Source organism: Convolutriloba macropyga, chromosome 1, assembly GCF_964194025.1.
Source record: "Convolutriloba macropyga chromosome 1, txConMacr16.3, whole genome shotgun sequence".
NCBI lineage: Eukaryota > Metazoa > Xenacoelomorpha > Acoela > Convolutidae > Convolutriloba > Convolutriloba macropyga.
The window spans coordinates 14,829,725-14,841,657 of record NC_134468.1 but is presented as its reverse complement, the minus strand read 5'-3'; the positions used below and the strand labels follow the sequence as shown (position 1 = coordinate 14,841,657).

Sequence of the window (11,933 nt, the reverse complement as noted above, 5' to 3'; positions counted from 1 at the left end):
AAAAATCAATGTTTGTGTAGTTATTAAGTGTTTACTTGAGAACAATAGAATCGGCGTGGGTAATTAATTGCTGTAATTATGTGAGGGGTAATTATGTGACAGGTTGAATTTTGTTTACAACTTTTATGTTATTAAATTGTGAAATTAATTGGTGGGGGTTTTCAATTACCCTAGTTATCTGAGGGGTAATTATGTGACATGTTGAATTTTTGTTTACAAATTTTAGGTCAATTGCAAAGATTGTTCCCCTAATTGTTTGAATCAATTGTGTAACAAATGTCTTTTGCGCGCTCATTAACTGGAAAAAGTCAAGATAGCAAGAGGTAGTTTTGATCTACCGTCCTCTGGGTTATGGGCCCAGCGCGCTCCCACTGCGCCATCTTGCTAATTACATGCATATATGCATTATTTTTTGTACATTATTTGAAAAAAGATGTTAAATAAAAGAAAAAATGAATTAAAATAGTATAAAATGACAGACACAGTACAAATTATGAGCATCAAAATACAAAATTACTCAATCATTTACAATAAATTGTATAAATTTCAATGAACATCAAGGTACACTTAGCCGAGTGGTTAATAAAGTTCGATAAAAAAAGTTTAGAAAACTCACGAGAAACAGTTACGAGAAACATATACTATCGACTTTATTAACTTCAGCTTACTAAATACCAAAATGAACACTACTACATATAGTTACTTATAAAATTTAACACGTGTACATCATGAATATTGTTCAAGTTGTTTGGAAAAACTTAAATAGTTGAAATGCTGCAAAAATTGCGTAGAATCCACACAAATTTTGCATCTTCTGAAGTGGTCGATGTATTATTTTTTGGTACTTTTTACCTAAAAATTTGTAATGTGTTACTGATCGAGCCAGAGAATCCGCAGAATAGTAACTTCTGTTGAGTCGAGCAATCAATATCCAATGTTCACCGACTTCTTTACTCGAAGCAGTGTTAATGATTGCAAAGCTGAATTTGGGTAAATTTGGAATGAAATCTGCTGGAAACGAACCAATGTATTTGAATTTTAGCTCAGGAATGCGTACAATAATTTGTTGAAGAGATTGATTATCCATGACAAATAATCTTCTGTTTCAATTCGCAAGCTCCGTTTGAACAGGGATTTCTCACATTACAATCAAGTTGAAATGATTCGTTCTTTTCAATAAAGCAACAATCTTTAGATTGGGGAATTTTACGTATCAGATCTCCTGTAGATTTACTTACTCTGTCTTCACTATTACCTGTGACATCGGGATGAAAGATAATAATGATGATTAAAAGTCCCAGGAATACTGCACAAATAAGGTATACATATAAGTTTGGAGTAGGTCTACCCCAATTTTCATCCATTCCCTATCTTGATATTATAGTGTGGAAAGGGTTGCAACTGGGCGATGAAAGTACATATCCAACAAATGTTCCAACGCAGAAGGCAATAATATAAAAACCATAAAAAATTGAGAAGAAAATTAAAAAATCTTGATTAATGCAGAGTTCTACAGACATTCTTAGCAACTGTTCCAAACTGATCAATTTTAACTGTTGAGATTCGTTCTCCGAGAACAATTAACTCGGTAACATTGGTTAACGGACGTTCAAAGAACATTTCTAAACGAAAACTTTCCCCACTGAGTTCAGGATAATGAACATTTTCACCAGCATCTTGGAGTGATGTGAGATCGAATACAAGCACATAATGATCTGTGAAGAAATCATTCGGTAACGCAGGAATTTCTTCGTTGAAGTTCATTGCCTTCATTGTTGTAACATAAGCTCTACAATTGTTGGTTGTATCAATTGAGACAACAGCTCTCCCCCCTCGAACAATTCTCAGCTCCCGCAGTCCAAACTTTCGATAATGAAAAGGATTTTCTTGAAAATGTCCGGTGAATGCTGAATTAGTGTTCATTGCTATTGCAATTCGTCTGATTGGGGCATTATTGAAAACATTTTCCTGAATAAATTGATTTTGTCCAGAAGGAATAATAAATGTTCGCGCAATTGTCTCCATAAAATTATAGCAAGCTGGTTGATGTGTTAGTTGATACTTGATTGTCTGGTGATAGACCTCATTAACGACAACACGTGTCGTAAAAAGTGAACAGTCAAGAACTCTAAGGGAAACATGTGGATTGTAGGAAATCATGTAAAAATTTGGTCTCGCTCGAATCAATTTGAGTCTAATTTTTGTATTTGGAAGTAATAATTTTTCACATTGAAATAAGTCGATTGCAAGTTTACCATATAAGGTAACCCCATCTTTCAACAAAAGCTCTTCTTCCCTATCTATGAACGGACTTTTTTCATAATCACTAGGATCTTTCTCAAATTCGTATCCATGACAAGCCAAAATTCCTTCATTATTCATTGTAGAAGCATTGAATTCATTGGATATCAGAGCTTTGTGGCCATAGAGTCCGTTAGAGTTGTACACTTGTTGATTGTTTAAATACACTTCGCAGTTGGAGAAAATAGAGTGTAACAAGTTGTTGACATGAGTCAAATATTGTAAATCATCATCAGTGAAAGTCATACCCATATCTGATTTTCCATGCTCCTCTTTTTTCATGAAATCGTCAAATAATCTTCCCTTTTGTAATCCAACTTTAATTTGTAAATGAATATCTCTCATATCGAGATAAATACTTCTATCTGTTTCAAATTCAAATTCAATGCTGCTTTCATCCAATGAAGTGCTGGGATAAACTTCTTGAATATGGGATGATTCAATTGGTTCCAAAACCGGAATTTTGTCAAAAATCTCCAAGCAAGAATTTGTAAAGTGTCCATAACGGAAATTACTGTCATTTGTTGATCTGGTATTCATTTTAGTTTGGTAAAAATATCCCTCCTAGTTCGACGACGTCGACTGATTTTTGGCGAGCGTTTTCGAATAATACGTCGTTTTCTAGGTTTTCCTCCTCCTAGTTGTTTACGTAAAGTTTTCTTTCCAACATCTGTGGCTGCAGATTTGAACTTTTTCCTTCCAGCTAATACATTTCCGATTTCTGGCGCAGCTAATTCAATCAAGTCAGCACCAACTCTTTTAGCTGCTGGTACAACATATCGTCTCAAAAAAGGAATTGCAGTTCTCCCAATTGTTTGTGCTAAAGCTCCAAATCCTCTTCCCCTTTGTCTTGAATAACCACGAAAATACGGTAAATCACTGTCTGCAACCATTTTTTGTAAACTTAATTTTAAAAATTATTGTCTGAAGCTCTTCTGAACATCAATACAGCTCTTGTTACACCTACTGAATTGAAGGGAACTTTTTCACCGTATGAGTCGCGGAGCTCAAGTTTAATGCTGTGGAAAGAATTTTTAAGAATTTTTTTAAATTGTAGATTTGGGAAGTTTTGATAATTCATATATTGTCCAGTAGATATTATGTCTCCATTCTTAATTTTAGAAATAAACGGAATACATCTCAAAAGCGCGGCTTTTGTATCACCTACAATATTGTATTCAACAATATCGCTGTATATCATGAGAGTATGAATTCGAACAATATCATAGGGAAATTTAGGAAAATGTGGTCCAGCACCACTCATAAAAACACCCATTCCGTAAACAGCTTCCTCACACCCAAATACGTGACAGAGATCAGTACTGAAGATAACTAGTAACGAGTTTTCATTAGGAAGGCTTAGGGATATTCTCTGTGTAATTCTGTTGACTTTTAATTTGATTGGGGTTTTCTCGTACTTTTCTCTTTCCTGAATTTGTTTGTTCATTTCGTTCACAATATCAGATATTGATGGATATAGTCCTGCATCAATTGTATAATAATCGGAAGGTTTTGTATCTGGAGTTGCAGCATCTAGATAGAAAAATTTTCCATCTGTAATATTCTGGTACAAAGATGGATATGATAGTTCGGTTATTGCCACCTCCCATTCTCCTTCAAGGTTAATCTGTTCGGGAAGGAAATTGGTAAAAGAACTCAATGTATTATTTGGATAACAATCAAAGGATGCGTTGGAAACCAGCTCTACCGTAAAAGAGTTCATCACTAAATGATACACTTTGAGAGCTCTTGTTCATAAAATTTTCCTAGTATTTCATCTCCCTGCTCTCCCTTGAGGTTGTATGTTGGAGGTTTGTACGTAGGAATCTTAACAATTTCAAAGATTTCACTCGTGAACTGTGACTTGTATCCTTTTCTAAAAGGAATATCGTATTTCGAAATTCGTACTTTATCCCCTACTTTAAACCGAGGTTTTTTGTATTGTCTGATCGGATTTTGGTAAAAAATTGATAAAAAGTCTTTGTTTTTTACCTCTTTTGGAGCTTTACCTGTAGATCTATTTACTCTACTATTCATTGTATTTAGGAAAGATCCCATTTTTACAAGGTACTTATGCCCGTTTTCTTCCATGAAGCGATAAAAAATGTTTTTCAAAGATCTGATAGCTCTCTCAGCTACGGCAGCTTTTGTTTCACTTCTCGTTGAATAAATTTTAATTTTCTTTTCTCCACAAAATTTCCGAAATTCGCCACCAAACTCTGTTCCTTGATCAACCCATACTTTTTGTGGGATGTTGTTTTTTCGTAGCATTTTTTTGAAAGCTGCTACAGCATCTGTAGAATACTTTGATTTCATTGGTTGAACACGGACAAAACGAGAAAATACATCAACGCAGATTAATAGATACTTTACTCAGTTATTAAACTCTGACAATTTGTCCATAAAAGCTAAATCAAGACACCAAATTTCATTTATCCGCTTTGCAAATGCAGGTAATCGTCTAAAATGTCGATTTGCTTGACGGTATTTTGTATAGGAATTTTTAGTGTGGAGAAAGGAAATAACCTTGCCTCTTGATAAACCGCTCGCTTTTTGAAGATTTCTAACCGATCCAAATGCAGCTTTTCCTTCTTTGTATAATCGTTGAAGTTTCGCTTTTTCAGATTTTGAAAGGGATCCAACTCCCTCTGTCTTTGCTTTTGGCATCCTTGTTTACAATTTTGCTCGGACTTATCCCTGTAGCATCAAGTATTGTGTATTATATATCAGGAAATGCAATATTTTTTCTCTTCAATGCGTAAATAAAATCGGTAAATGCTACATTTGTATCTCTTCCATCCAGTAAAATGGAGTCACTGAGGGACAGCTTGATTCGAGGACATTTGAGTATTTGATCTACAACTGACTCGTTTTTGAATGATTTTGTGTTAGTGGTGATGTCCTTGTGAAGAGAATCTAAATTTTGTGGAACGAAGTTAACTTTTGCCTCACTCTCGTCCAATTTATACACATGTAATTTGAATTTTTGTTCGTAAAGCTGTTGAGGAATCAAAACAAACTGTTCCATTTCAAGAAAGACGGTTAATGATAGACGGAGTTAGAATTGATATAAGTTCTATTCCTTTCCTTGAACTTAAAATTGCTCTCCTTTTATTTATTCCAGTTCTTTTTAGAATAAGCTGATGAATTTCGTCTTGATACTTTTTTACGTCTCGTTTTTGAATATCTTGCAGTTCTCCTCTGAGCATGTTTACGATGCACTCGCTTAGGAACTGAATAAATTCTTTCGGACAATTTTTTAGGTAAGTTCTTTTGAAGTTCCGGGAATAACTTTGGAACGTTGTCAGAGTAGAGAGATGTTGTGTGCTCATCACTCAAAAATGTGGTCTGCTGTTTATGTTGTGGAAGGAAAAAAATTGAAGGAATCGATCCACTATTTGTACAAAATCGAAGAGAGTCGACTGTTTTGGGAGTTAAATCAATAAGTAAATGACCATAAGGAATAGAAGTTGCTTTGGTATACCAATCTTTTAATTGTGAACCTAATCCCAACTGTTGGCTCAGAGTGTTTATTTGCAGTACATCTCTAGGAGATTTGAAAAAGACGATATGAGTATTTTGTAACTCTATATCTCTTCCTAATCTACTCTGATGAAATAAATTGTGTTTGATGTATATTGTGCTGAGTCCTTTATGTCTCCCAGCTGTTGCAATTTTAACGAAATCTTTAGAGCTGGAAATCTCCTCACAAGAATCGTCAAAAATTAACAGATACTTTGTTCCGTTATTTGGGAGGTTTTGAATAAACTCAAAGTCAACTCCTTCTATGAACTCAATATTTTTAACATCTTTAGACATTAAACCATAAAGAGATTGATTATGTTGATAGAAGTAGTAAATTTTGTCGAACTCTGGTTGAAAAGTTCCAATTGTTAACCATTCATGTATAAGATGAGATTTCCCAGATCCGCTTGGACCAACCAATGAAATAAAAATTCGTTCTTTTGTGGAAATTATCTTGTTCATAATTTAGGTGAAGGTAAAATATAACCAACTGTACTAGAAAGGATTGCAATCCAAACTGTTGTTTCTTCACACGTTGTAGCCAATGTTATTCGTACTATACAACAGACCAGAATTACGAGTATAACAAAAAATTGGGACAGAAAAACGACTAGAGACCTATTACAAGTCTGTCCAAAACATTTCCATGATTGTCGTTCCTGATTATTATCATCAAAGACAAAATTACCCAAATTTAATCCTTTATCTGTATGCTCAGTCATTTAAACGTAATCATTGAGACGATAGAGAAATTGTTTCAACTGAATTGTGATGTAAATAAATAAAAAAATGAGATAAGTTTCTAAACATAAAAAAGAAACAAACAACAGCGACAGCCAAAATACTGTCTCTTCACAGGAATTAATAACAGAAAGCATAAAAAAGGAGAATAAATTCAAAATTAAGAAAAACGACAGAATTGAAATGAAGAATAACTGTGTAACGCTAGGACAAAATTTGTTGAACTTTCTCATTTTTGAAGCAACTTTTCTATGTTTTGTAGGCGAAAAAAATGATTTTAAAAATTAATTAAAAGACAATATGATACATTACAATCAAAGTATATAAAAATTTTTACAAATATTAAATTTTGTCAAAAAAAAATTAAGAACCCAAGTTCCATAAGCATAAGCTTTCTTCTCTGCACAGTGCAATGTTTTCTTGTGTCGGTAGGGGTAGTTACTACATTCCCAGATTGTATCTTCGTTGGAAATCAACTTAGAGGCTTTTGGACATCCAATATCGTCTAAATTTTCCACATCCTTACACAAATAATTGGATAGGATTTTACATTTCTCCAATCCTTTGGCAAAGTATTCGGTTGTAGGAGAACATTGTTGATGAATTATGTTTGGAAGATCTGAGTAATCAACTTTTCCATTATTCCAGTTTATTCCATGTAAAATCTTTGTGTTCCACTTTGCTTGAAATGTTGGCTTGTAGTCATTCGGTGGGAGGAATGTATATCCTAACAGAATTCCGTCCTTGAAAATTCCCAGCTCCTTGACAACTGTTCCCTCCAAGCACTCAATATCAAACACAACGAGAGTCATCCTCTTTTTAGCTGAGATAATTGACAAATGATTAACAATCTAGTATTTTAAAAATATGAGGATGACAAACTTTGATGTAGAGACAAAAGAATAATCCAGTTATATGACCTAGAAGACAGGAGCTGGGTAATTGCGGCAGCATGTAACAATAACCTGGTCCTTCGTCTGTTGTTGTTTTCACAGCTCCAGCAGAATCATGTAAAATTGCATGTAGACGAAAAATTTTTGATCTAGCTAAGAAAAAGTCCAAAAGAGAGTTTCCATATCCAATTCTTCCTCCGTGAGGAAACTTTTGATCAATTTCGTCCAAATCGACATTTCGGTCCCAAATTTTACACGCTGCGAGAAAACAGTTTTTACGTTTTTCGTTCGTAGGGAACATTGAAAGTATGCTTCCGTAACAATTGAAAATGTTTACCAGAGTAACAATATTCATTAACTCTGAGTTGTTTCGTCCAAAATAATGCAAGTCTTTTTGTAATTTTCTATATAGGAAAGAAGTGTTGGTAGATGATCTACTAGATTTTTATACTCCTCTTTTTTCAAATCAATCTTTGTAAGAAAACTCCACTGATATCCGTTCCAGCGATGTTGAGAAATGGAAATTTCTTGTTTGTCAGAACGATATGTTAGAGTTGTTCTGCGCAGCCCATTATGAATAACCCACTTGAATTCAGAAATTTGGGACTCTACGTCTAAATTATCCAAATTGGGAAAATTTTGCGCTTCAAGAACTGTATATGAATACCTTCTAAGCTCGTGATGTAACCTGACGTGAAAAACTTTTGATTTATCTCTGAGACTTAAGAAAATGTTTCTAGAGCATCCAATATCCCAACTCATTCTAAGAAGAAAAAAGTTTCAAATGAAAAAATGTTCACTGAAAGTCAAATACATATAATCACCAAATATTCATCATTCAATATAAAAAACATCATAATATTGCGCAGCAGTAGTTATTGAAATGTACATTGTTCAATATTAGAGAAGTCTTTAAGATTTTCAATGAGTTCCTTGAATTCTTCCATTTTATAGCTGACGTAAGTCACTTGCTTGAACTCATTGCTCTCTTTGCGACAAAATAGTCGGATCTGGACATAAACTGAAGCTGGATTGTCCTGAACGTACTGTATAAAGGTAACGTAGAGTCTTCGATTTTTTCCAATGCTGATCTCTCTTGTTTTGTGACATTGTTGCAGCACGTCTTCCATTTTTGGGTTCTTCTCAAATTGAGCTGGATTTTCTCGAATTTCCCAGTCTCCATTCAGCAGATCGTTCTTCAGAAGACAAAATTTCTTGAATTCGTAATCTCCAATTCTCAGTTGTTGGTACTTTTCAAATGTTCCAAATTTATCTTTTTTAAAGACTTGAAAAGTTGGTTCCGAGTAATTTTGTCCATTTCTAAATATTTGGGACACAGTAAATCTCCCAAATCTGTTTGGATGAGAACCAAAGTCAATATAAAATGGGACGGAATCAGTACCCAATTTAGGTTGTGAATCTGTAAACATTGATGGAGCGCTCGAGTAACAAGGAGATACTTTGGAGAGAGACATTTACGTAACTTGAGTAAGCTGCGAGAAGTTGATTAAATGATTTGCTTAAAAAATTAAGGGCCTCTACAACGCAGAATTTCCTTTTATGCTAATGACATCATTGTTTTCGCACAATTTCCTAAAAAGGAAGAGAAAAATGTGTCTATTTAGAATTCTTCCTTAAAAGGATTTCTAATCAGAAATTTTCAATAAAGAAAACTTTTGAATCATTATAGAAAAAGAGTCTTTGTGTTTAGCACGTCTGTGTTGCATTAGAGAGAAGTAGTGACGAAAATATTTTGAACAAGTAAAACATCGAAATTTATTAATCCGCTGTGTCTTGAATTGATTCATAGTTCAAATGAGATTTTAAATTGCACATAACAATTTCATTGGTTTCCTTATTTGGAATTTGAATTTCTTTATAATTTATAAGTTGATTTCCTTATTTGGAATTTGGTTTTATTTATAATAAATAAATTAGTTTCCTTATTTGGAATTTAAGTTCAAATAAGGAAATCAATTTCTTTAGAACTAAATAATATTACAGAATGGCAGCAGTTATGTGTCAGGTTTTACCACACTTTTACAAAAAATTCTGTGAAAAGGCGTTGTTTATATCTGTATCTGTCAAAGATGATAGACCATATATTCTTACAAGTGAATATGTTGTTGCTTCACACAACAGTTTCTGTCCCCTGAAAACCTGTCGATATCACATTGTTCTCATTTCTTTCTCCATCGGAGACTTGCTTCAAAAACTGGAAGATCTCTCCTATTTATATCAGACAGTTGATTGTTTATATACATTATATAAACATCAATTTTTTGGCAATATTTTGGAAGAATCGGGACTTGTCTTTACTCAGTTAGACAGAGCAGTACAACACAATTATGAGAACAAATATGTTGAGAAGTTACCTAGTGTGTCTAAAAAAAGATTGAGTAGAAAGAAGTTCAAGAGACATCTACTGCGCGCTGAACAAAGAAATGTAAGCACACAAACAATGGGATCTTCTTTTCTGGACAGAATTCAATCTCTTAAAAACTCAAAATATGAGGGTGAATTGATAAAAATTGTCGACTGTTTGTTAGACGGCCATGGCTTAATTGATAATTCTCTGTTATATCTTGAAATTAGAAAGTAATAAATTTGTAATTGCATCACAATTATTTACATAGTATCAGTTTTATGTTTGGTTTAAAAATCAAGAAAATTCAATTTCTCTTTTCTTACAATCTTTTTCTTAAATGTTTAAATTGATACCTCTAATCTGTTAAATTTCAAGTTTTGTAACAAATTATTCTTTTAAAAGTCGAGTTTTCTCACAAAAAATTTTGTTAACTGTTGCGTTTTGGAACAATTTATTTTAATAAAAGTCGAGTTTTCTCAACGAAATTTTTGTTAAATGTCGAGTTTTCATTCAATCTTTTTGTTTAAATATCAAAAAACAGTTTCCAATTGGATACAATAAAGCGCAAATTTTTTCCTGATTTTCACCAGTTTACGGTATAATTTAACGCAAAAAAGGAAGAGATTTTTAATTTGTAAAATGACAAGTTTTCTTTTTCTATAACAACTTAAAAATTGAGCTTTCATACAGGTTTTTCTCTTAGAAATCAAACTTCTGCTCAGTTTTTTTTCTTAAATATCAAATTTTTGATCAAAAACTTTTGTTAAATGTCGAGTTTTGATAATGCTATTTCCGTTAAATATCAAGTTTTGTAACGAAGTTTCAAAATTCAAAATTTTGTTTGATTATATCCTTGTGAACTGGTTTAGAAAAGAAAGCTCACATGAGAAAAATTATATTATAAAGAATGTTTAAATACATCACCAGGAAAATGTATAAATCAACATACAACTTTTCCGTTAAGAACGATTACAAATGAAGCTGCAAAATTGTACCAACTCGAATCTATTCAAACAGAGTTCTCACAACATACTCTGGTAAGTTTTGAATCTCATTCCCAAAAGGTCTAGAATGTTCAAATATTACTGGAGGATCAGTTGGTTGGACGCTGATTGAAGTTGTTGAATTTTCATCAGTCAGCAAAATTGGATTGTGCGCCGTTCCATCCTCTATGGAAGGTGTTGTCATTGATGGAGTAGTCGACATATCAGTAGAACCATAGTACTGTGCCGGATCAAAGTTCTGCTGTTCATTTGCTGTCCAAGTGCTAGTATCAACACTTAGCTCGCTCCCATCAAAGCTTGACACAGTTTGAAGCAAATTCCCTGACTCCTCCACTGAACTCAAAACTTGATTTGCATCCGGGCTAGAGAACCAAGAGTTGGGAATTTGCCCTTCTTCCCAAGGGAAAGTATATTGAATGTTGCCAGCGACGTAGGTAGGTGGAAATTCTGTCCCAGCAACGTGGGGATAGTGGTGCCCACTAATAACAGCAACCTCGTGTCCCATCGCTTGAGTTCCAAGCTGATTCTCCGTAATTGGAACCTGACCCTGATGATAGGTGTCGAACTTTTGTCGCTGGTGTTCAATAATATGCCACACAGTGATGGGTAAAGTCATTACAGTCTCATATAATCCGTTTGATAAGTCTTTAATACTTATCCGAGCAGTCTCCTCAGTGAAGGAAAATGAGTACAGAAGACTGTTGTTTTGCACAGTAAACTCCATTTTGTTCAGATGAGTTGATAGAAGTGGATTTTTTAGAAACAAAAGCAGTTTGTAAATGAACGTATTGAAAACTGTCAAGTAGAGAGTAAGTTAGAAAACAACAAATTTCACTTTATAGTAGGACAAAAAGAATATCTAAGTTAGAAACAGATAAACGTTACAACTGAAGTAAGATCTGTAGATAAGAAGAATGTGAATGTAGGAACTCAATTGTATAAAGTTTTGAAGAATAGATAGCAGGACGATGAGGAACAGAGGTGAAATTAATTTTGAGGAAATGAAAGAGAATGATGAAGTCTAATTTTGTCGCTCCTATTTATAGTGAATTCCGTCCAATAAGAACAAAGTAACCAAAGAAGGAAATATTTTGTAGAAAA

At 33.6% G+C, this 11,933-nt stretch overlaps 1 non-coding gene across 1 annotated transcript; it reads right to left on the bottom strand.

The window, feature by feature from the left end:
* Positions 1–314: 314 nt before the first annotated feature.
* On the bottom strand, positions 315–386 carry Trnam-cau (transfer RNA methionine (anticodon CAU)). The gene has a single exon. It is a non-coding gene; the product is annotated as a tRNA-Met (tRNA).
* Positions 387–11,933: the final 11,547 nt, after the last annotated feature.